Source organism: Mirounga leonina, unplaced genomic scaffold, assembly GCF_011800145.1.
Source record: "Mirounga leonina isolate KUSES-001 unplaced genomic scaffold, KU_Mleo_1.0 Mir_127, whole genome shotgun sequence".
NCBI lineage: Eukaryota > Metazoa > Chordata > Mammalia > Carnivora > Phocidae > Mirounga > Mirounga leonina.
In genome coordinates, this window is record NW_023270316.1 from 45,577,850 (window position 1) to 45,602,072 (window position 24,223).

The 24,223-nt window shown below is 39.7% G+C and overlaps 1 long non-coding RNA gene across 1 annotated transcript in view; it reads right to left on the reverse strand.

The window, feature by feature from the left end:
• LOC118009355 overlaps positions 1-24,223 on the reverse strand; it is a 104,523-nt gene that overhangs the window by 14,487 nt on the left and 65,813 nt on the right. The window contains exons 3-5 of the long non-coding RNA XR_004678895.1: positions 18,186-19,305; positions 17,291-17,379; positions 16,431-16,581 (exon numbers count right to left, since the gene is read on the reverse strand). This is a non-coding gene — a long non-coding RNA (uncharacterized LOC118009355). The remainder of the gene's footprint in view (positions 1-16,430; positions 16,582-17,290; positions 17,380-18,185; positions 19,306-24,223) is intronic.

The following is a 24,223-nucleotide window of genomic DNA, read 5'->3' on the forward strand; positions in this document are numbered from 1 at the left end:
CCAGACCCCTTTCTGTGAGCTGGATAAGGACTGAAAGTCTGAGGACACTCTACCTTCTGACAACAGTGGCATTTTGTGGGGACAAAACCCTCAGAAAGCCACTGCAGACATTCTGGAGACTTCCATATTCTCCCCCATCCCTCTACCCACCTCCACCTGCATTTTCAGGAGTCCCCAAGACCACCCTCACTTCTGACACCAAATGCAAGTTCTAAGTTCCCCAAATCATCCCCAAGTTCAATAATTCACTAGATGGACTCATAGAACTTAGAAAAGCTGTTATACTTAGGGTTTGTTTCAGTGAAAGGATGCAAATAAAATTAACGGAGGAAAGACTAGGCATGGCACTTCTGGTTTTCTCCCAGTGGAGTTGTGGGAGGACTGCGTCTGTTTCTCTCAACAACAATGTGTGGCAATACACATGAAGTATTGCCAACCAGAGAAGCTTACTTGATTCTGGGTGGCCAGAATTTTATTGGGGCTTGGTCACAAAGACATGGTTGACCATTTATGCAGCTAACCTTAGTCTCCAGCCCTAGCTGATACCATGTGGAACAAGGCTTTCCACCATAAATCACTTTGTTAGTTAGCATAGCCTATCTAGTGTGGCTCAAATCCCGCTGATGAACAAAGACATTCATATCAGAGACGACATTCCAAGGGTTCAAAGATTACTTCCCGAGAGCTGATGGCAAACGCTAAACCTCGATCTGGGCAAAGATAATCCTCTAGTGCACACGACCCTGTCCTCTTCCAAAACAGAAACATAATTTAAGATCCTGATATAGAATTCAAGTGAGGGGGCTACACAGAGCAAGTCAAGAAGTATCACATCCAGGCTAGGTTCAACTTATTTCCCGTCCTTGATCTCCTCAACGAATTTGCAAGTGTCAGTGACACTTTCTATGTAGGTAGGATCCTGCCAAAATTGAGGAAAAGGACAAATTTTTGTAATTCCACTGCCCGTTTTCCTCAGACATTACCTTACCACACCATAAAACACAGTCTGAGAATCCATGCAATTTGATTTAAGAGATTATAAGTATTATTTTCCTGATCCTTGAGCACTGGAAAGCAGCATCCTCGTATTTGAGACAATGTGCGTATCCCTGCGAGTGTCTACTAAAGGAGAGCATTCTTCTAAGTATGCAGGCTTACTCATCCCCAACACTGCAGAAAGCTCTCTTGGGAAGGACCAAGAAAATAGAATGGCTTCCTTCCTTTAGGTCATCCTATTTATTCATCCATATGAAGAAGGTGTGGGAGAGTGAGCCTTAACCAAACTTTGCATTTTCTTACTGCATTTCAACCAAACCTAGTATTAGGATGTTTTGAGCTATTATCAAAAGCTCATGTCCCTCCATATCTCACCTCCCACTTGGGTCCAATTTTATACTCAAGAATCATAAATCCAAATGCCCATGGAATTAGGTGAGCATATCAACATGTGAAGTGTAACAAGAATGTGACAATAGATATTACTGGAGAAAGGAGAGTATGGCAAAGTGGAGATTAGCAGACTGTGTGAAAATTCATATACAAATTTTAAAATATTTTACAGGCAAATCAGACACATCTTTTGGTGGACAATGGCCCATGAAGCATTGGTTTGGGACTCTCGTAACAAGGATAGAAGAGCAAATGCCCAAATATTAGTAGGATAAAAGATAGAGCTTATCCTTTGCCTCAACATTTCAAATATTTTCAGATTACACAATCTGGCTTAATGTTGACTATAAAGATTCAGTTTTCCAATTTTCCTGAGAAATGTAAAAGAAAAGAGAGTTAAACAAAGAAATGTACTCAATACTGAATGGGAACATCAAGCAAAAGGAATTACCTTTGCTATCCCATTCATCTTTTGTTCTTGATGGTATGGATTTGACCCAGAAAGGGAGAGTCAATGAAGAGTTTTGATTTAAAAGCACCTAAGCTGCTCTGTGATGGGGATAATAGAAATACACATTATAAGGTAACAGGAAGTAAGTAATAATATCTAATCTTTAAATTAAATTCTAGACAGTGAAACAAGAGTGGTAGGGAGACTTATGCAGTAATATTTTTGACATTTCTAGTCTAATTTAAGGTCACACGAAATATACAATCTGTAAAATATATTTATGAAGAGTAAATCTGGAATTATGGAGATTGAAGTAAAGTCCAGCTTTTTGCATTTCCAGCACATAGTAGGCATCCAATAAATCTTTACTGAATGAATTAAAAAAAAAAATACCTTTTTACGTCCTCTCTGAGAGCCCTACTGGGTTTTCTAATCATGCATAGCCCATGTCAAATGAAAGATAAACTGTGCACAGTGAACAATGGCCATTGTCTTTTTACCTTACCCAAAATAAGAAGTAGAAAGGCCAGTGTTTGAGGGGAAATTATTCTCTTGATAAAACTTCAAGTACTTGAACTTTTATAAGGCAGGCCTTCCCAGTGAGATTTTAGATCCAAGGAGTTTCAGTAAAGAATCCGCATAAGCACTCACAAGTTTGGGTGCTTATCCAAACTGAAATTAATCTCTGAACCTTTTGAGGTTTTCTGAATTCTAAAGAAAGCTGAGAAAGCCAGAGAGGGCAGAGAAAACACAGAGAAAAACCAAGGAGAGTGATCATAGGAAACGCTGCAGAGGCCAGAAAGATCACAGGGGTGCGGGGGTGTGTGTGGGGGGCATAGAAGGGGTTACCGAAATGGAGGAGGAGGAAAACCGGGGAGCAGAGGTAGCTTGGAGGGAGCCAAGGAGTCCAGAGCAATCACAGCAGAGATGCTGAGGGCAGAGGGAGCACTAAGAAAACAGAGCTGAGTGGAGATTACACAGGTGCAATCAGTTCAGAGGAGGAGGGCAAGAAACGTGCCCTCAAGAAGAGCTCGACTCCAAACTCTGACTGCTTAAAGGGAAGAATGGCAAGAGCTTTCATTTGGATGTGATCCTTTGAAATCTGGAAAAACTTTTCCTCTCCCTCCCTTTCCTCTCTTTTCTTCTCCCCCCATCTCCTATAAAAAAGAGGTAAGAGAAGAAAGAAAGGAGGTGATTTGATTTTTTTTTTCCCATAGTTGTTTTGCAGTTTGATTACCAATATGTCATGCAAGACTTAAGATGAAATGCAATGTGAGGCTTAAAAGATGAAACTGACTTGAAACAGAATATAAGCTATCTTTCTTCCTTTGGAATATTCCCCATCCTTCTTCCTTCCGAAAATTCAAGGTGAACAAACTACTATATTTGGGAAGAAGCAAAAAAGCACATTTTTTAAATAAACAAAATGCTAGTAATACTACAGCAAACTAACTGTTTTGAGTATTAAACAATAATATTGTTTACTGGACAGACCCCCTTCATTCCATGATAAGAGAATAGTTTGAGTGAATCACGTCAGTGAAATGCACTCTGTTGTGGACTATTTAGGCATGCCCCTGTGCCCCGCATCACAGCTTTAGCTGATCTCCTTGGAGTGTATAGTGTATATCTTTTCCCAATTGGATCCCCTCTTTTACAGTGGAGAAATAGACATCCAGAGAAAATGGCATGCTGTCTTAAGGCCACTACTGAATAGTAAGACTTTAAACTCTATCTGTACTAAACACAATTCTGACAAGATGTGTAACTTTTTACACCTCAGTCTCTGAATCATGGTTCATTTGTAGGCTGTGTTGAGGTAGGCTGTCAGAGGTAATTGAAATTAAAAGCAGAAAAGCAGCTATTTTAGTCTGACCCATAAAATAACCCCCTTGGCCTAGCTTCTGGGTACTCTTGGTGGGATGTCTGTTCCATTGTAACATGTTGATAAAAGCCAGCTCTCTTTCTTTTCCCCAGATAGGTCTCATATGGACACCCTAACCCAGTCCATCCGGGTTTGTTTTGTTCTGTTCTGTGATTGTAAATGTGTGATGTTTATTGAGACTCGGGGTGGGAGGAAGGGGTCAAGTAAGAGAGTACATGAATAAACCATACCTACCACCAGTATAAAAATATGCAACTAAGATTATAACAGGGAAAGGCAGTTATCTTCATATTCAAAATACCATATGGAATTTTTATCATTATAAAACCTTCCTATTCTCTACCTTGTTTTATTGCTGAATAAGAAACCATAATGGCATAGTCCTTCCTCTTCCTGATTTCTTAGACTTGCTGGCTAAGCACATGCCACTGTTGAACTCCATCAATAATTTTCATTTCAGACCTTGGTCCTGAGTTAACACAATGGAAACTTTTTTTTTTTTTTAATCTTATTATTTGAGGGACAGAGAGAGGGAGAGAGCAAGTGTGGGGGAGGGAGAAGGATAAGCAGACTCTGTGCTGAGCAAGGACCTCATTGTGGGGCTCAATCCCAGGACCCTGAGTTCGTGACCTGAGCCGAAATCCAGAGTTGGACACTTAACTTACTGAGCCACCCAAGCGCCCCCAACACAATGGAAACTTTTAAAATGGCTTCTAACTTGCAGCGGCAACTGGATTACAATGGCTCCTCAAACTACAGCATTATTGTACTCATCAAAACAAAGCTTTTTCTATCCGTTCCAAGATCCTTTCAGCGACCTTATTATGCTATTTATTCTTTTCTCAATAATAATTTAATAATTTCTTTAGTATTAATCACATGCTAGTCATCTACTGGAGTGAAAGGATTCAAAAAGTTGGAAGGTGGTGACCATTTTCAAGTGTCTCCCCAGGAAATAAGTTGGAGCGATATGAAACCTTGTTCTCATTTATATTGACTTACATACATCTGTCTCTTCTTCAAATTGGAAGCTCTTTAAGTAGAGAGAGTTTGGTTTCTCCTCCTTATCTAGCTCCTTATCTAGCCCATGGTATGGCATACAGAACACAATCTTATGATTTGTTGGCTAACAGGCTTCTGCCTAGCCTCTCCAGGATAAACCATCATTTCTGTTCAGCAGAACAGAATGGTATGCGCAAGCCAGCTTGAATTTTTTCAGTCACTGTTCCATTGTTTTCCCTCCTTCTTATATTTTCCAGAACAGATCCTGGTGACTATTGTCTTTGATTTTCCCATGCCTAGTTCTTTGTCCTTTTTTCTGAGAAAATAACACCTATATTACTTCGTGGATTTGCTGGGAGGACCAAAAGCAATGCTGTATACATTTGGAAGGTAGCTATAGAAAACTTTACAAGCAGGTGTTATTTTTATAGAGCTGTTTCCTTTGGTGTGAAAGTAGAGAATATAAGCAATGTACTTGTGAAACTGGGTACAAATATATTATTCATAAATTTGGGATATAGAAATGTTAGCAATTCTATACATTTAATAACAATTAGAAACAAATTCTTATCAGGCCAACTATCAGTCATGGTAATCATGAAAAACAACAGGTAATAGAAAAGCAATTTTGTTTTACTACAGATGCAAGCACCACTTAAGTGTGCATGATGCATGATCATATGCACCCTCCGTTATCCTTGCAGGCTCAGTAAATATTGTCAGGTAAGAGTGTAGACTCTGGAGCAAGAATGCCTAAGTCAGAATCTGGCTCTTTCACTTAGCAGGTGAGAGATCTGTCTGCCCCCTTGTTCCCTATCTGTGAGAGTGAGGGGATGGAAATGAGAGTACCTAAATTTTCAGGTAGTTGAGTTGATTAAATGAGGTATCTATACAGTAATAATTTTAGAAAAGGGTCTGACATATAGCAAGCACTATGTAGTTGTTAGCTGGAATTGTTCTATTATTTCAGAACATCTCAATGAACGTTCAGAAGTGTAGCCAACCATTTTAGGTTTTGTTAAGACATTTAACATTAGGCCAGGTGAATATATCGATGGTAAGGTGGTGCTGCACGCTCACTTCCAGCCCTGGTTGAGCTTTCCTGGTGAAGGCAGGTGTCAGGTTCTGGATTCTGCTGATTGAGGATGAGGATGGGAAGGAGCAGAACACAGTAGACTGATTCAATAAGTGAATGTTGTACAAGATGAAATCAAACTAGATAACCTGCCACTGCCAAATGGCCAAGAGCACAAGCATTGGAGTTACCCCTGAGTTCTGATCCCAGCTCTACCCTTTGACCAGCTGCATGGATGACACGTTCCAAACTGGGCGGCTGGGTTGCTGTGGGCACAGCACTGAACATGAAGCATGGCTGCTAAGGCATCTGCATGAATGTTAGTTTCCGTTCAGTGTGGCCAACTACACATGGTTCTGTTTTGTTTCAACTCTCTGGCTTTGCTTTAATGACTTGAGAGAAATAGCAGATTTCCATTCCTTTTTGCAAATATTTTAGCACTTAAAGATTGTCATTCGCACAGTTGTTACATCGATAACAAAGCGAGCCTGAGCCCTGCTTGAGCAGGGTCTGTTCCTGGGGAAATAGCTTGTCTTTCTGCTTTGCCTCATCTGCCATGTATATTTCAGTTGTTAATTGGAGATGGAAACATTTCCAAGTTTTCTTCTTCCCTAGGTATTGATCTCTTGGGTGAACATAAAGTCTTAACCCCTTAAGCTTTATCACCATGCTTCCTCTACCTTATCAATTCAAATGGATTTAGCATGTATTATCGGTATTTAGATCTTGAATTTCTTTCTACTTCTTTCTCCTTTAAAGCAATCTGTCTAGCTGCAAACCTCTTGTTAGAAGAGATTATATGATTGTTTTTTGGTTTTATAATCTGTTTGAAGAAGTGGCTGCACACTTAAGGATTTAAAATGTCTCAACAGGAAACAGCTTCTCTGTTGAAAACCTGATTTCTCACAGAGCTGCTTTTTCTTTCTTTATAACAAAATTTTCAGATTTGATCACACTGCTACCAGGACATTTCGTTTTATTTAAGTGCGACAACACAAACATCACTAATCTGGTTTCCCCAAATTCATTTGCGCACTCCCTGTCAACAATGGTTTTATCAGCCATCAAAAATCTAATTGAAATGGCAGTGCTGCATGTAGTCATCCAATAATTATAAAATAAACAGACTGAAAATTCAGATGCATTTGAACAAAAGCCATCAAAGTAACATTAACAGGAGAAAAGGTAATTAAAGAGCTTTCTCTCTTCAGCTTTCAACATTACAGGTTTATTTAAATGCAGCTCTAGCAGGAGACCTGAGATGGATTGATTGGCCAAATTTGTTGGCTGACGCTATTCCTAAATGTGTCCCATTAAAAATGAGGTGAAGAAATTTAAAAAGCACGATAATCACAGCACCTCAAAAAGCATGCTTTACTTCCTCCTCTGAGAACTTCTATGGTCATGCGCACAGATGACAGATAATAATGGATGACAAAAGGCACTGCCCTTTATTTAAACAGCGCATCTTCAGAGGTTGGGGCAGATAGAGCAGTCTGGTCCCTGACTACAAAAGCATGATGTCAAAGGGTTGCCCAGCATATGCTGCAAACCGCCACTTGAATTTTTCACCTGCTGGAGAAAAGGAAGCTGCCTATCAGAGGCTGTAATGCTTGCATGCAAGCAGTTTAGCAATAAGAGATTCAAACTTTTGAAAGAGAGGTAACAAAGCCCTAAGAATAAGCCCCGGTCGGTCATGAATGTATATATAGTCCTAGGGCTGGTTGGCATAGCAACTGTTTCTGAGAACCCCGGTGCTGCTTAAGTAAACAGCTGAAGCACAGAGCGTGCCTCAGCTAAGCTGGGTCCATCTGTAGTATCAGCATGTGAGGATCAGAACAGGAACATTTTCTCCAGGGAATCGATGATATTTTGGTATCACCTCCTAATAACTCCATTGTTCTTAGCACGTTGTGGCAAGCCTCTGGTTCTCTCTCTTCTTCCGCATGGCCATTTTGTCGAGCAATCTCAATGTAGGTGAATCTGACTGAGTTGGTTTGGGGATAACTAAAAGGGATCTAAGCTTAGTACCTTGCCTCTGTTATTTGTCGAGAGCTTGCAAGGAAAACAATCGATGCTTCAACAGCAACTCATTATGATGATCCAACAGAAATGATAGCTGCCCAAGTTCTTACTTCAAAGTCCAGCACACTGGGTCATTGCAGAGGTTTTGGAATCAGACAAACCTAGCTATAGTTTGTGGTTCCACTATGAAAAGTGGTGTGACATTGAGCATATTGGGCATGTTCTCTCCTTTCGGCAACTGTTTTCTCAAATGTAACATGAAGATAGTAACAAACACCTCATGGGCACTGGAGGATTAAAGAAGATACTGTATTTAAAATGCTACATGCAGTACTCAAGAAATGGTAGTGCTCACACCCCCTGCTGGGTTCTTACCCAATGGCATTTTAGAAGGACGTGTCCAGTGCCTGCCCTTTTTCATGTGATTCAGCAGTAACTCCTGACTCCTTTAAGCCAAATGTTGTGGTCTAATTCCCCTCACCAGTGGCTGATTTGTGGTGGGTGTGTGGTCCTAGTTCTTGCCACTGATATAGGAGGGGAGTTCTTGGAAGACAGGTTAGTGGTAAGATATTAGATCCACTTGGACTATAGTAGTAAGAGGTCCCCACAGGATTTAAGGTACAGAATAGATGAAAAAACACATTATAAGAGCTTTAATGTGCTTGTAAGTGGATGCCCTTAGATATCTAGGATTTGTAAGTAACAACTGGAAATTTCTGTTTGGGCTGGGCTTCATTATTTGTGATATTCTTCTGGAACTGAACTATGCAAGCCATTGTTTTATAAGCATTTTAAAAGTACACACTATAATGCTTGGAAAAAATATGTAGTTGAATAATTCACCTGTGTCTTATCCCTGTGGAGAAAGGCAAAAAAAAAAAAAAAAAAAAAAAAAAGCAGCTATAGCTCTTGGAAACTTGAGTTCTTTCTGGAAAGTTCTTTTTGGACATGTGAGAGAATGTAAGGGTTATAACTAGTGGGTCTTTCCTTCCTTGAGGATCTTCTCTACCACCCATTTCTGATGCGGGAAGAGACTTTAATGGGAAAGAATCAGTAGTAAGGCCAATTGAAGTCTCTTTTATTGATATCAAAACATCTGTGCTTCCTGAGAAAAAAGAACGGAGAATCATCATAATTCTGAGTGTCTGGAAAAGAATTCTCAGTGTTTTATATTCACACTCCCATTCTTTGATCCCCCTTATAAATCTTTGCCCCCAAAAGAGTCCTTATCAGTCCAAAATGATTTATTTTTATCTTGCCTTTACCCCGATAATTTGAAAGTGTTGTGTTTCCAAAAATTTGTATTGTTTTCATGAATCACATCTTTTTTCTGATTATTGTAAGTTAAGATTTTTCTTACTTTGTACAACTCAATACTCTACAAACAAGGATGAGATAACAAAGGATGAAAGCTGGAGTCTGTTTGTGACCCATGAGTTCTTTTCCTTGGTAGTTTCACTGAATAATCTGCCACTAATATGATGCATGATATTGTCTTGGCAGTTTATTATTTTGAGGCAATAGAACACAACAGATTGGAAGGAACTATCTTGATCTATTATATCAAGAATCCACAATTTATAGCTCTGTCTATTTACTGGTAAAAAGACACTCCCTGAGAGTAGAAGGCATGTGCATCTATGTAGTGATAAGACTGTGGTCCTTTAAAAATTTTTTGATATCCTTACATTTGTACAGTGTCTGTGATTAGGGACAAAATTCCTTGTATTTTATGTAAACACACGAAATACATGTATTTGTTAAATATATATTATTACGTTGACTCTCCACAATAACCCTGTGAAATAAGTTCTGTAAATTGTCAATGCAGAGATGAAGAGCCTGAGATACAGAGGAAGTTAGATAACTTGCCTAAAGTCACATAGCAAATGAGTGGCAGAGGGATTCCACCCCGGGGTCTTTTGATTCTTAATGATATTGTTTAATTTATTTTTTCTTCACAGCTGCTTCTACGAGGGCTTTTGCGGTTTAGCCTAGGGCTAACACTATTTATTCATAACCACTTATAATATAATTTTTTGGAGATGCTGTCTTTGCCCAGTTTAAAGTCCATGGCTAAAGGCTGGTCAGTTTCCCTTTTCAAAGAAGAACAACTAGTTAAGTCCACATCTCAACCCTTATGGAACCCCCACACTCGGGCTACTGTGCATCCACCCCAATCGCAGGCCAGACACCAGACACCCCCTAGGGCAGCCCCTATGCCCTGGAACACGAGGAATCATTCAAATTATCCAATCCACAGGAAGCTCAAAAAACCTAGCTAACCCCACCCTACCTGCCTTACTTATGCTCCCTCCTCCATCTCCAGCCTGCTGTTCTTCTTCCATCCAGTTGCCTATGTGGCCCTACCTGGCAGACTTCTCCCATTTGGAGTCCAAGTAATAGAGTTTTGCCTTTCATCTACCCAAGTTTCATTGGGTTGTGTCTCACCCTCAAAAGAATCTTTAAATCTTATACACCACCACTTTGGAGTTTAGATTTGTCTCCAACCTTTTCAGATACACTGTGATATAACTGGAAAAGCTTTGGATAGAGAGACAGGTGTCTGAGCTTCTACTATAGGTTTGGTGTGGTCTTGAGCAGGTTTATTTAACCCCTTGGAGTCTCAGCATCTCACCTATAAAATGAACAATCACCCTCAATGCAGTGGTTCCTGTTCTGGATTGATCTATCATTTTGTGGTATAAATTTCTTTCATTTTGTGGTATAAATTGGTGTTGCCAAAGTACAAGGGTATCTGAGGACAAATTGAAAGAGAAATATTCAACCGGAAAGTAGTGCCTATGTCCTCTGGATGTGAATCTCTCAGTATGGCTGATTCACATTGAAGTCATGACAACATGATAAAAGGTATCATGAAGAAATCCTTTTGTCAAAATGATAGAATAGCACACAAAACTGGACTCTAGCTAATAAAACAATAATGACTGGTAACTCTCCAGGCTGGTTGGTAGCCCATCATTATAGCAACAGAAACTTGCTTGTTATTGGGTTTTGAAAGTCTCCTTTCCAGAATGTAGCCTATGAATTCTGAGACCATTTGTTAAAGTTCCTTTGAGATTGTATTTTTCTTTTTTTCATTCTCTCCCTCTCTTTCTTTTTCTTTTTCTTTTATTTTTCTGGTCAGGAACTTCAGAAGCTGCTGAAGCTGCAGATTTTGGTGTCATTGACCTGCCTTCCTCTTTGTTTGGTGGCTGATGAATCCTTGGGGAGAGGTGTCCGCAACCCTGATGGAGGGCTAGAAAATAGAGCTGCTGTGAACCGCACGCAGTTCCTGGACGCCTGATTTTTCTGAAAGATAGGCTCTTGATCAGGCAAGCAGGGACTTAATGATTTATGCCTTTATGCTCAACTCCAGATAAAGTTAGACTATATCCTAAAGCGTATATAGGAGGAAAAGCTATTACAGCATGTGGCTTGTCAGTGATAAATTTTAAAAAAAGAAAAGAGAGAGGGAGAATGAGAGAGAGAGAGAGAGAGACAGTAAATAGCCTGTACTTGAAATGATTTCCAAATTTCAGCAACCTAGGAATAATAATAGAAGAGAGAGACTTTTTTCTTTTTTTAAAGATTTTATTTATTTATTTGACAGAGAGAGAGAGAGGGAGAGAGAGGGAGAGTGGTAGAGGGAGAGGGAGAAGCAGACTCCCCACTGAGCAGGGAGGCCAACTCGGGGCTCGATCCCAGGACCTGAGCCGAAGGCAGACGCTTAACCAACTGAGCCACCCAGGTGCCCCTAGAAGAGAAAGTCTTAAAACACTTGTGTGGCCTCATCCTCTTTCACCAGGATTTCTTTTTATTCAAGGTTGAGGTCAGAGTTTTATGATGTATTTGTATTTTAGAACCAGAATGGATAAAAACTAGCATTGCAACGGCTTGGCAGAAGCATGAGTTTTTTGTTTTTGTTTTTTAACCTCTCCCTATCTCTTTTCCAAAGACAAATGATTGTGTTTTAATAACCTAAATAAGAGATGGGTTCAAAATCTCTCATCAAGATTAGAAATAGAATTAAGAGTCAAAGTTATAATACCAAATCATTCTAGAGTGCCTGAGAGGTTCTGCTAGTTTTGTAATTGGTTAGTTCTCCCATTTAGATTCTTTAAAATACTTTCTCCTTCATGTCTAGCCTAATTTTCCCTCTCCTGTAAGGGTTGGTACAGGTGAAGAGCCATCTCCTTGAAAGGAACTTTCTCTAAAGAGCAGACCTTCATACTCTATGCAGATGGTCTCACATCTCTTCACCATTTCTGTGTTCTCTGTTGGTTTCAGTGTGCTCTTCCTTCTGACCACGGACACCTGCTTTCTTCTTTGGAGGACTTCCCTCAGGCTACTGGAACCACTTTGCCTGCATGCTCAAGAGCTTCTGCAGACAGCTGGAGTGCCCGGGCACTTACCTATCCTTCAGGGGCATTTGGCCAGCGGGTGACTGGTGTACAAGTATGGAAGCGCATCTCCTCTGCCTCGGTGCATTCCAGATTTCCCATGCAGGATCAGGTTGAAGCCATCATCTATGAGACTTTGAAATATTACCCTGGCTTGGCTTCCTCCCCCTTCCCTGTCCTGCTTTCCTCCTTCCCTTAGCCCTTTATTTTGAGAGTACTTTCATAATGCAAATCCTATCTCAAGGTTTGCTTCCGGGGAACTTGACTTAAAACACAACCTTTCTGGTATCCCTTTTTGTGGAATTCTAATAACAATCTCTACATGGTTGGACACTAGTATTAGACCATGTCATAGGACTTGCTCTCTTTTCACTCCAAGGAAACTGTGATCTCTCTGATGGTTGATGGAATCCTAGCTGGTGTCTACTATTTTTACTTTATTGTTTCATCCTGCATCTATTTCCAAAAAAAGTCTGTAGGAGCTTTACAATAAATGAGTAGGTAAAATAAAACCAAAATCAGTGGACAGAAGATAAATGATGGGAACCAAAAAATAAAGGGAGGAGGAAGAAGGAAAAATCACCAACTCCAGACTGAGGAAAGCAGCCCAAATCAAGAATAATATTTAGATTGTACTTCTTAGCAGCTAGGATAAAGATGGAAATATGATCTTTTTTTTTTTTTTTTTGGTAGTTTTCAATGTTTAGTAGCATGAAGTTGTCTTAGTTATCCATTGCTGTGTAACAAATTATCCCAAAAGTAAGCAGTTTGAAACAACAAACATTTATTAGCTCTCACAGTTTCTAAGGCACAGGAAATGGGGAGCAGCTTAGCTGGATGGTTCTGGCTCATGGTCTCAAGCTGCAGTCAAGCTGTTGCGACAGCTGCAGTCACATCAAGTCTTGACTGGGAGTGGAGAATCCATTTCGAAGCTCACTCATGTGGTTGTTGGCGGGCCTCAGTTCCTCACTGTTTGTTGTCCAGAGGCCTCCCTTCTTTGCCACATTGCCTCCTCACATGTGGCCTGAAAGTCCTCAAGACATAGCAGCTGGCTTTCCCCAGAATGAGAGACCTGAGAGAAAGCCAAAACAGAGCTGCAGTCTTTTCTAAAGTACCCTGGACTATGATAACCCACCACTTCTGCTCTATGCCACTGGTCTCACGGAAAAACCCTCATACGGTGTTGGAGGGACTACACAGTGTACCAATGCCAGGGGGTGGAGATCCCTGGGGCCATCTTGGAGGATGAGGACCACAGAAGTATATTGCATGTATTCATTTCTCCTGAAAGAGTGAAAAAGATTGTTCAAAGGAGGACCCCATGTGTACATTTTTTTGGTATGTTCCATGTACTTGTCATATAAAAGGTTCTCAATGAATATTATGGATACTCAAATATACTAGTCTTCCAGGATGTTTTCTCCATAATGAAGAGTAAGACAACTAAAACTATTGAGGATATAGTATCTGTACTAGATACTACATTGGATGCTGATTTGGGTACTTATAAGTCAATCTTTAAAAAAGTATTGTAGATATGCCACTTCTATATTTCTAATGCTCGCACTCTAAAGCAGTGCTCAGATCGCTTCAATCTGAGCTTCAGCAGCCTCTCAATGTACCTTCCTTGGTCTCAATTCTCTTCATCTTATATTTCACTTTCATCATCATTATTGCTTAATGACTCATTACTAGTATAATAAAATCCAATGTCCTTGACTTTTCAAAAGCAGAATTCAAGTACCCAAGTCTCTATCCCATTGCTTCCATCATGAGCCTTGTCTTCAACCTGGTTGAAGTATTCTCACTGTATTCCAAGTGTCCATGCTAATTTTTAACTAATAACTTATTCTTGCTGCCATTTCACCTACTGAGAGTTTCTTATTCCATTATTTGTTATCTTCAAATCCTTGTTGAATTGTCTTCCTCAATATTTCTTTATCTTCACCACTTCTGCATTAGTTCAAGTCCTAGTACTTCTTAGGTGGATTACCTTCTTTTTTTTTTTTCTCCCATTTTTTTAGGTCCTTTCTGCTCCAATCCATTCTCCATATTGCTCCATTATTTTTTATAACATGTCACACTGATTACTGATTATATCATTTCCTTGCTTAAAGTGAACAAATCACTTTGAGGGCTTGACATTTAGTAGGTGCTCAGTAATTGTTAATTGCATGAATGAAAGGACCAGGTAAAGTCCCACTCTCTATTGCCATGAAGTCTTCCTATAATTCTGACTCTCACTTTGATCTTTCTCTCTTTTGAGGTCCTGTGATTGTCTGTGTTCTCTCTCTCATTTTGATGTTCTCCTGTTAATCACTTAACTCTTTCTTTCTTTCTTTCTTTCTTTCTTTCTTTCTTTCTTTCTTTCTTTCTTTCTTTCTTTCTTTCTTTCTTTCTTTCTTTCTTCAAAGATTTATTTATTTTAGAGAGAAAGAGAGCTTGGGGCTTGATCTCAGGACCCTGAGACCATGACTTGAGCCAAAATCAAGAGTCTGATGCTTAACTGACTGAGCCACCCAGGCACCCCCAACTCTCTCTTTCATTCATTTATTCTTCATTTGTTTATTAACTCCACACATTTCTTTAGTACCTACTATATGCCATATACCATGCTAAGTCTTGGGGTACAATTATTAGGAAAAACAGAGGCTTTCCACCTTCATGGCCCTTAGAGTCTAGTTGCAAATAAGGATGAAATTAAATAATCACATCAAGGAAGGTATAATGACAGACTGAGGAAAGTGCTGCAAAGGAGTGGTTGTATGGAGGCATGTCACACAGGACCCAGCCGTGGACTCAGACCTGAGAGAGGCTTCTCTGAAGAAGTGACTACTTTTGAGCTAAGATTGGAATGATGAGTAGAAACCACACAACAAAGAGGACTGGGGCAAGGAGTGAGGATAAAAGACCCTGTTGTAAGCAATGCAGTGGGAATACATAAGGACTGTGTAATGGGATAAAAATTTAAAAGAAGGCCAGGTTGATTGGGCCCAGGAAGAAAAAAAGGACATTAATGGAAAAACTGATGAAATCTGAATTATGCATGGAGTTTAGTTAATAGCAATGTACTAATGGTAATGTTAAAGGTTTCTAAGGTTTGACAAACATTGCAGTAATGGAAGATGATAATGTTAGGGGAAACGGAAACTGAGTGAGCAGTATATGGGAACTCTCTACTCTCTATGCAACTTTTATGCAAATCTAACATTATTCCCAATTAAAAGTTTATTTAAAAAAATAATAAGGCCAGAATGAAAGAAGCTCAGTGTGTAAAGGAAGAAGGGTGCAAGATAAGGCTGAAGATTAAGACAAGGCCAAGATTTCTGCAGACCTTGTGCACCATTTTAAGAATGTTAGTCTTCATCTTGCAGTAAGGGAGGACCATGATAGTTTTAAATAGAGGATGTCACAGCAGAGCTGCATTTGAAAGTATCGCTGGCCTGGGGGCAGTGTGGACAGTGGATTAGAGGGATACTGGGGTGGGACACTTGTAGTTAATCAGACAAGAAATTAATTAAAGATGGGGCAGACTCTTAGCAACGTGTATGTTTTTGGACTTCATTTACCTTTTATTTCTCTTTAATGTCTGTCACAGGATTCTGCACATAATATCTATGGGACACATTTATTGAACGAATAAATGAATAGGTAAATAGATGAATTCATGAAAAGGGATCAGATCAGGTTAAGCAGCCCCTTGGCAATATCATGGTGGCACGAGGGCTGGCACTGGTGATTTCTGAAAGAATCAATAGACTTTCCCTCATGGTTTCCCCTCTTGCTTTCAAAAACCCTTCATTACTCCAGAAATGAGTGATTTCTTGTCTTATGTTTGGAATACCTAGTGCTTGCACAAAGGTTTAAGGAGGAACACTGATGGAAAAGCGGAGGTTCAAGAACACTTTGAAAGAAAACTTGGAAGTGTTTGATACCTGGGAATGCAAGAAATAAGTCAAGACGTGGTGAGTCATCAATCGGCACAATGGCTTCTTTTTTTGAGCATTTTCATTCTGCATATAATTCATATTTCCCCCTTTTTCGGCACTAGAAGTAATCTTAGCTTTCTTAGAGACATCCTTAATTAGGAGTTCTTCTCCTAAGAGAAGAGGAAGAAATTAGGAGAAGACTCCTAATTTCCCAGTAGATAAAGGAAGCCCAGGGAAAGGCTGTAGCGTGTGTATGAGGAAGGCGCCATACCATGAGTTCTGTTTGCTCACTTCAGCTGAGAGCCAGCAGGTTAGGCAGTGGCAGGTCTGAGTTTTCTGGGAGCCTTTTAGCACAGGTTTCTGAAGAACATCTCTTGAGCTAATTGGTTTGAAGATCAGGAGACTGCTGAGTTCCTTTCAACCTAGAGGAAGAAGGAACTAAGAATGATTAACATTCCAAGATTGTTTCAGCCAGGCAACCCTAAAGATCCCGGTTTCTGTCCCAGAATCTTAGCTCGGAACACTTGCGCTCAGTGTTTGGGGAAGTCTATCCCTACCCATGTTTGTTTTCTAACACACGACCAATTTTAGCCAATGGAGCTTATATCATGGATCTCAGAGGTTAATCTTTTCCCTTTCTTGTCTCCTCTCCTTTCCAGACATGCATTCATTTGACTGGCAGCCTGGAAAATTGAAAAATGCCACAGGGGTTATTAAGGTTGAAATCGTTTCTGCTTTGAAGCTCTGCAAGCTAGTTATTGCTGCACTCTAATATCCAGGCCTCAGAATAGCACGTATTGTTCTTAGGCTTGCCTGACATAGGCCTGTACCAGCCGTAACACCCAAATAGAATGAAGGGGTCTCAAGATGTCATTTCTCCACTCTGAAATATATCCCTTTAGTCGATTAAAACAGAGTCCCTGAAGTTATTAGAATGTATTCTGTGTCTTTGTGCACACACGTTTGATTTACTTTTGTTCTTATTAAAAGGGTAAGCCTAGAGAAAAGGAGAAAAGAGAATCTTCCATAATCCATATTTTAATAATTGCCTGAGTGCACATTTACTATACAGAGACTTTCCTGTTTCTGTAACTATTTACTTGGCTCTTCTGCAAAATGTGTATTACTTACCTGGCCTGGTAGACCATGACACAGCTTCTGGCCTATCATGTAATCCTGTATTTGGCTCCCCCTGAGCCATTATGGTGTTCTGAGTCTGTCTGTAGGATGGAGATATTATTTTAATGGGTCTTTTTTTTTTTTCACAATAATGGTTCCATATTGTATAAATTGTATTGAGTCATTATGATGTTAACACATAAATATTAAGAAAACCATTGGGAAAAAGTAACTGTGTAATTGAGATAGCCTATTTTCCAATGTTAATAACTTCTTCTTTCATTTTTTTCTCTGTAAAAAATATCGAGGGAGTTTAATCCACATTAAAAACTTACAAACATTTATTAAAAAAAAAAAAAGAAATCATTTCATACCCTACCTCAATAACAGGAAATAATACCACCTCAGCCACTGGAAAACTTCTATGAATCATTTAAACAAAACAAAGAAGGAAAAGAAAACCACCCCAAAACCAAAGTACACCATGGTAACAAGAAACTTCAGAGATTCTTCAGGAGAGAGAATTTGTTTCAATTTAGCTTTAGGGCAATAATCTTTTTTACCATGTTGCTTCAGGCAAACAATTCAATATTAGCAGTGCTTATGACTAAGAATAGGAAGACGTAAAATAATCTATAATAACAAAAAACCCTGATCATGAAAGTGAACTTAAATTCATGTTCTTCAGGGGCACCTGGATGTCTCAGCCAGTTAAGCGTCTGACTCTTGGTTTCAGCTCAGGTCATGATCTCAGGGTCATGAGGTTGAGCCCCGCATCAGGCTCTGTGCTCCATTTCCATGCATGTAGTTGGCTTACTCCTATATTGGTATATCAATCAGGGTCCCGGTAGGAAACAGAACTCATTCCAGATGGTTCAAATAAGACTTTAATAAAAAGATAACTTACAGAGGTATGGGGGCTGCCATCCAACAGGAGTGCGTGAGGAATGGTGAAGTGTTCCCCTCAGGGAATGAAAATAGGAAGCCATTACCACACCCACTGCTGAGTGCCCAGAGGGGGAAGTGGTGTAACTGGAACCCAGTAAGCACTGGAAGGGCGGAGGGAGGGCTGCTGTCACAGTGAATCAGCACAGTTGTCACCGTAGCTGTGGCATGAAAATAGAATGAGTGGGGAAGAAATACTCCAACTTCTGTCCTTCTGCCACCCGTCTCCTGCTGTACATCTGTTGGACAACCTCACCCAGGAGGCAGCCGGAGAGAGAGCCCAGGAGATGTAGTCTGCCAGGGCCACCTCCTGAACATCAAAGTAAGGGGGAGCAAAGAAGGAAGGTGGCAACAAAATGGGAAATGTTCAGAACAGTTGGTTTTTGCATCACTAAAGTTAGCATTATTGATGTCTAAAGAAATTACTGCTAAGGGATTACACTTTTTATCCTTCTTGAGAAAGAAGCTAGAAGTTTCATATGTTCTTTCACGAGATAAGAATTTCAAAATGATCTTCGGCAAGTTTTTTTCTTGCTTTGCAAAAATATTCAAAAATTTATCCAATAGTCTAATTAATATCCATATAGGAAATTGCAATTTTCAAAGGATTTTATCTTTGAGATAAAGTATCTCATTTAACCCTAACCCAAGCCCTAAGAGGTAGCTATTATTTGATTTATTTTCCAGCTGAGGAGACTGGAGCTCAGAGCATCAAATGACTTTCCCAATATCCTAAGTCAGAATGAACAGCATCAAGATGCAAACCTGGGTCTCCTGACTCCAGCCACCTGGCTCTTGGCATTATACCACTCTGCCTTTCTCAAAATAAGAATGTCATACACTTGTGACAGCAGACACACTGAAAGAACAGAACTGTCCATACCTTGCAGGAAATCGCATTTGTAGGGGAACTAGGCATCTTTGCATCACACAAGCTCGGTCTCAGGAAGTCAAGGGCAGTCTGAAACATCAAGGCCAGTGGAAGGAAATGGTTCAGGGAGAGATGCGAGATTTGAGGCAGAGACTGGAGGTATATCCTGAGGAAACAGTAAGCAGGAGTCTTTCCTGAGGAGTGTACATTCCTGAGAGTGGTTGGGAAGAGAATATTAAGGATGTAAAGCAAGGCTTCTCAAGTGTTAAACAGATGGCTACAACATTTCTCAAAATAGTGTTCATGGACCACTTCAGTCAGAATCACCAGGGTTACTAATTAAAACAGTCTACACTGGATCCCCCTCTGACTTACAGGGTTAGAGTCTATTTGAGAGGAACTACACGGTATGACATTTTGACATGTCCTCTACATTAGGCCCCTACTCTCCCACCCCTACTGCATCCCTCCCCAGCTACACAGACACACAGACACACAGACACACACACACACAGAGGTTGAGAACAACTGAGAGCAAATTCAGGCAGCTTGACTAAAAAGAGCTCTGTGATGGGACTGTAAATATTTGGTCTGGCATGGCTGAAAATAAGCCATCTGATTACTCATCTATCATACCAACTTCTGTTTCTTTGCTTCAATCATACCTTTTGAATAAGCTTTTGAAATGTATTTTCTAATTTTATGCTTTAATAAACAAGGTATTAAAGACAAAATGACTTTTCAGACTCTTACAGTGACTTGAGTTAAATATTTTAAACATCAATTATGGTGAACGTTGAGGATATTTACATCTTTAGTAAATCTGTAGTAAATGGAGAAATTTGGTTGAAACTGTGGATGCTAAGATTGCTTTTAAAAAGGAATCCCTAAGACAGGCATGTGTTCTTGTTTTTTAATCTCATTTTCATAAAAGTAACTTGAAAAATAAGCAACTGCAAGAACTCTAAGGTGAGATAATATGGCTGCCTTCTTCTTTTGTAAAATTAATTATCGACAACAGATGAAGTCATCTGCAAGATGTTTTCTAATCAACACTAAAAGCTTCTTTTCTGTTTTTATCATCATCCTTTTGCAGTATTCAAAACACTATGTATTGTTTCGGCATCAATAACACTTCAACTTCCTGTCAGCTTGCTTTAGGACTCAAGTTTCTGGGTGCCAGATTATCTGGGGTTATCGTGTTTATGGTATGGGATGGAATATTGATTTTCATTCTTTTCAGTAAAGGTTTTGTTGTCATTTGGAACTTCATTCTGTGGAATATGGGTGCTCTACCTTCCTACCCTTTGAGAACTTCCTTGTCAGTTGGAACCCTATAATCTGAGTCATGTCTCAAACAAATGGCATTTTAAATCCTATTTAATAACAGTTTTAAAACAGTGACTAAGGCTGACTATAATATAACTTAACTGTGAATCTACAGGCCACATCTACAATCAGCCCTGCTGATTTATAGAGAGGCACAGATACTTTATAACTGGTAACCTTAGGTTGAATTTGAGCCAATTGTAGAATTTTCCCTTTTTTATTGCAATTCAGAATGGCAAACATATAGTTTTTTCCCCCTAAATGATGGTAGCATTAGCCACAAGAACAAGATATGCTGGTTGATTTTTTGCCCCATTAATGGATCATTAGGGAAGGTCTATATACTTGGAATTGTTTTTAGGGAGGGTCTATGTACTCAGAATTGTTTTTCCAGTAATGGTTGTGGGTTTGAGTTGATTCATTTATACTAGAGGGTAGTCCCTCTTGGACTAACATCTGTAGTTTTGAGTTGGCTGGCCTGGGTTGAAACTACAATTTATAGTCATGGAAGTAGACCAAAATAAACAGCTTATTCCAGAATTACTCAAGAGTTTGACCTCATTTGCAACATGCTCTACACCAGAGTTTATTGGTTTTAACCTAATGGCTATTTTTAAAATTAAAGTCCTTATCTTTGGGGACTTTTCCAGAAAATCCACCAATTACTTTTTCAAATATCCATTATTTCTTCAGGGACATATTTGATAAGAGACAGAAGAAAATATAAGCATTATATATTTTGGTATAAAGATAACAGTGCAATCTCTATAGTAATTTCCTGTAAGTTCTTATCAATGCAATTTAAAGCAAACAATTGGAAAGTGAAAATTAAATGTGATCACCTTTTTAGGAGAGGTGTGTTCACAATGCCAAATAATCAATTTTATTCATTTTCCCCCTTTCTGAGCTGACCAGTTGCTCTGGTTCCCCATAGTATCACCTTAGCATGTATCTCCGAGAGCTCTCTATAAATTGAGAGATCTTAACAGGTGTTACCACCGGACCAAGCCATTATATCTACCATAGCACTTTTATAAGACATGACACTTACTTGAGTATTATTAATTCTTAGACTGGTACAAAAAAAAAAATCATTCAGCTATTCTTTTAAGGTTTAATTACATATATGCACGAGTGTATGCTGTTTCTCACACCCAATTTTCTTTGCCGTCTGTTACGCTATTACAGGAAAGCGGATGTTTATTATGAATTATATTTCTTTAATATATAACAAAGTAAAGATATGGGGTTGAATTATTTATTTTTTGAACTTCTGCCTAAAACATTAAAACTATACTAATATCAACTCTGTAGAATCTGTTTAAAAATAGGAGCAACTGGGGTGCTGTATTTCAGGACTGAATGCCAGAGCTTTCATACTGAAAGAAAGCCGGGAGGTAGGAACAATTGAAAGACTCCAAATGCATCATGTCTAAAAAAGCCAAAAGACAAGCTAAGTCTATAAAGACTTCCTGTCATATTCATTTCTTTTTTCCATCCATACAGTAAGGGTACTGTAAGCCTATTGAGTTCTTTCAAATACCTTGGGTGGAAATTTATTTTCAAACTATAACAAGTTTGTTTGTTTTTTTTTTTTTAGAAATAGAGATTCTTTATTCTTAATTTGGTCATATCCTGAAATTAAATAAAATCAAGGTACAGTCCAAGACTTTCTCCCAAAGTTATCTTTCTTTGCACTATTGCTGAGAAAATCAACAAAGAACTACTGATTGCCATCCCCTCTAGTTGACAGTCATTGCTATTTTTCCTTTTTCTGTTTACCATTTGAAATTTTGGCATTTTTCCCCCTTATATTGATATGAAACAGAAAAGCCTGACATAACAAGAAATTGAAACTATTTATATATTTCTTTCCTTGTGGTTTAAAACATACACAGGTCTCTGCATTCTAAAGCAGTGGCTTTCTTTTTTTTTTTTTTTTAAGATTTTATTCATTTATTTGAGAGAGAATGAGATAGAGAGAGCATGAGAGGGGGGAGGGTCAGCGGGAGAAGCAGACTCCCTGCCGAGCAGGGAACCCGATGCGGGACTCGATCCCAGGACTCCAGGATCATGACCTGAGCTGAAGGCAGTCGCTTAACCAACTGAGCCACCCAGGCGCCCAGGCAGTGGCTTTCTGTAGGAAGTAATTCTGTAGCATGTTCCTCGCTCTGTACCCCGCCCTCCAAGGACTTTCGGCAATGTCTGGAGACATCTTTTATTGTGACTTGCAGGTGGGAGGGTCTCCTGGCATCCAGCGAGTAGAGGCCAGGGATGCTGCTAAACATTCTGCAATGCACAGAACAGCTCCCACAACAAAGAATATTTAGCCCCAAACATCAACAGCACACCCAGGTTGAGAAACCCTGTTCTAAAGCAAGCCCTCTGAAACCTTGCTTGACCTTTGTCTGCAACTCTGGCTTTCAACTGCCAAGCTTTCACTGCTTATTCGGCCATTTCCTAGTTATCACAGGCAATCCCATTCCACGTCACTCTTGGGAGTAACAGTTTTATGAAATTCAAAGGCTTTAATTTTTTTTTTTAACCTCACCTTCTTTAATTGTGGTGCATTCGATTCTCCCCACAGATCTTTCTCTGTTTTTTTTTTTTTTCTTTCTGATTTTCTTCATGCCTCCCTTATCACTCCATTTTTAAGTCCTTTTGGATCTCCCTTTCATCTTTCCATTCTCTAAACTGTTGGTATCTTTGACATCCTCTCTCTAACTGCATTTCTTGTGTACTCTGGAACACTCCTGACACTAGATTAGCTACATTCTTTTCATTAGGCAGCACTGAACCCCGGATTGCCCTATTCTGGGTTGTCAGGGGCCTGGGGAACTGTCCTACTGACTCTATTTCCCTCAGGGTCACACCTGGGGAGGTTCTGGACCCACAGAATATCAATCTGTGGAGACCGTGGTGGTAACAGAGGGCTTACCCTACTAATGTTTGTTGTCCTTCGTAGAGTGCCAACCATATGTGTTAGGCACTGTGCAAAGTGCTCTTCATACATTATCTCCACCGGGTAGACATGACCAACCTTATCTGCACACAAGAGGAGAAGAAGACTCAGAGAACTTCAGCAAGTAGCTGAGGGCATTGGCTAGCAATGGGTAGAACTAGGATTTGCACCTAGGACTGTTTGGTTTAAAGTTCCCACTCTTTCCACAGGGTCCTGTTGCCTCCATGCCCTGTAAATAGTTAGGGACATCCTGACATGCTTAGGTTTGTCTAAGGTAGACCTTGGTGACCTTCTCTGAACCATAAAAAGGCTTTCAGAATGGCTTGAATCAAATGGACTTGGTATTCTCAGAACTGGAAAATCTTTTCATTGGTTTTATGCTCTTTTTTGAGGCCAAAGTGGAATTGGTTTCATTCACTTATTTAATATCTAGCATAATCCGGCAATTATGCTAGTTGCTGCAGTCCTTGGCAAGTCCCTGAGAATTCCAGAGTCAGGGCGGTGCCCAGGAAAAGCTCTGTAGTCTGACTGGTGGTTTGTGCACCAGTCTGCCCCTCTGTGATGTGCTCCTTCTCAGTTACCTAACTTTACTTCTCTACCCCTCAGGCTGCTCACCTTTCAAATAAGAATAGTAACATTTCAAATCACATCATTGTGGAGAGCCTCAAAAGACCCAATGCATAAAGACTCCATGCACAGGGAATAAGCAGAGCGTAGAATTCCCACCTTCTCCCTCCCCATTCAAGGTGACAGGACATGGGTCCCCAGCAAGGCGTGTTGTGCCTGCAAATCAATAAAACATCCACAAATAAGACGAAGTGCCTTGGCTCTACATAAA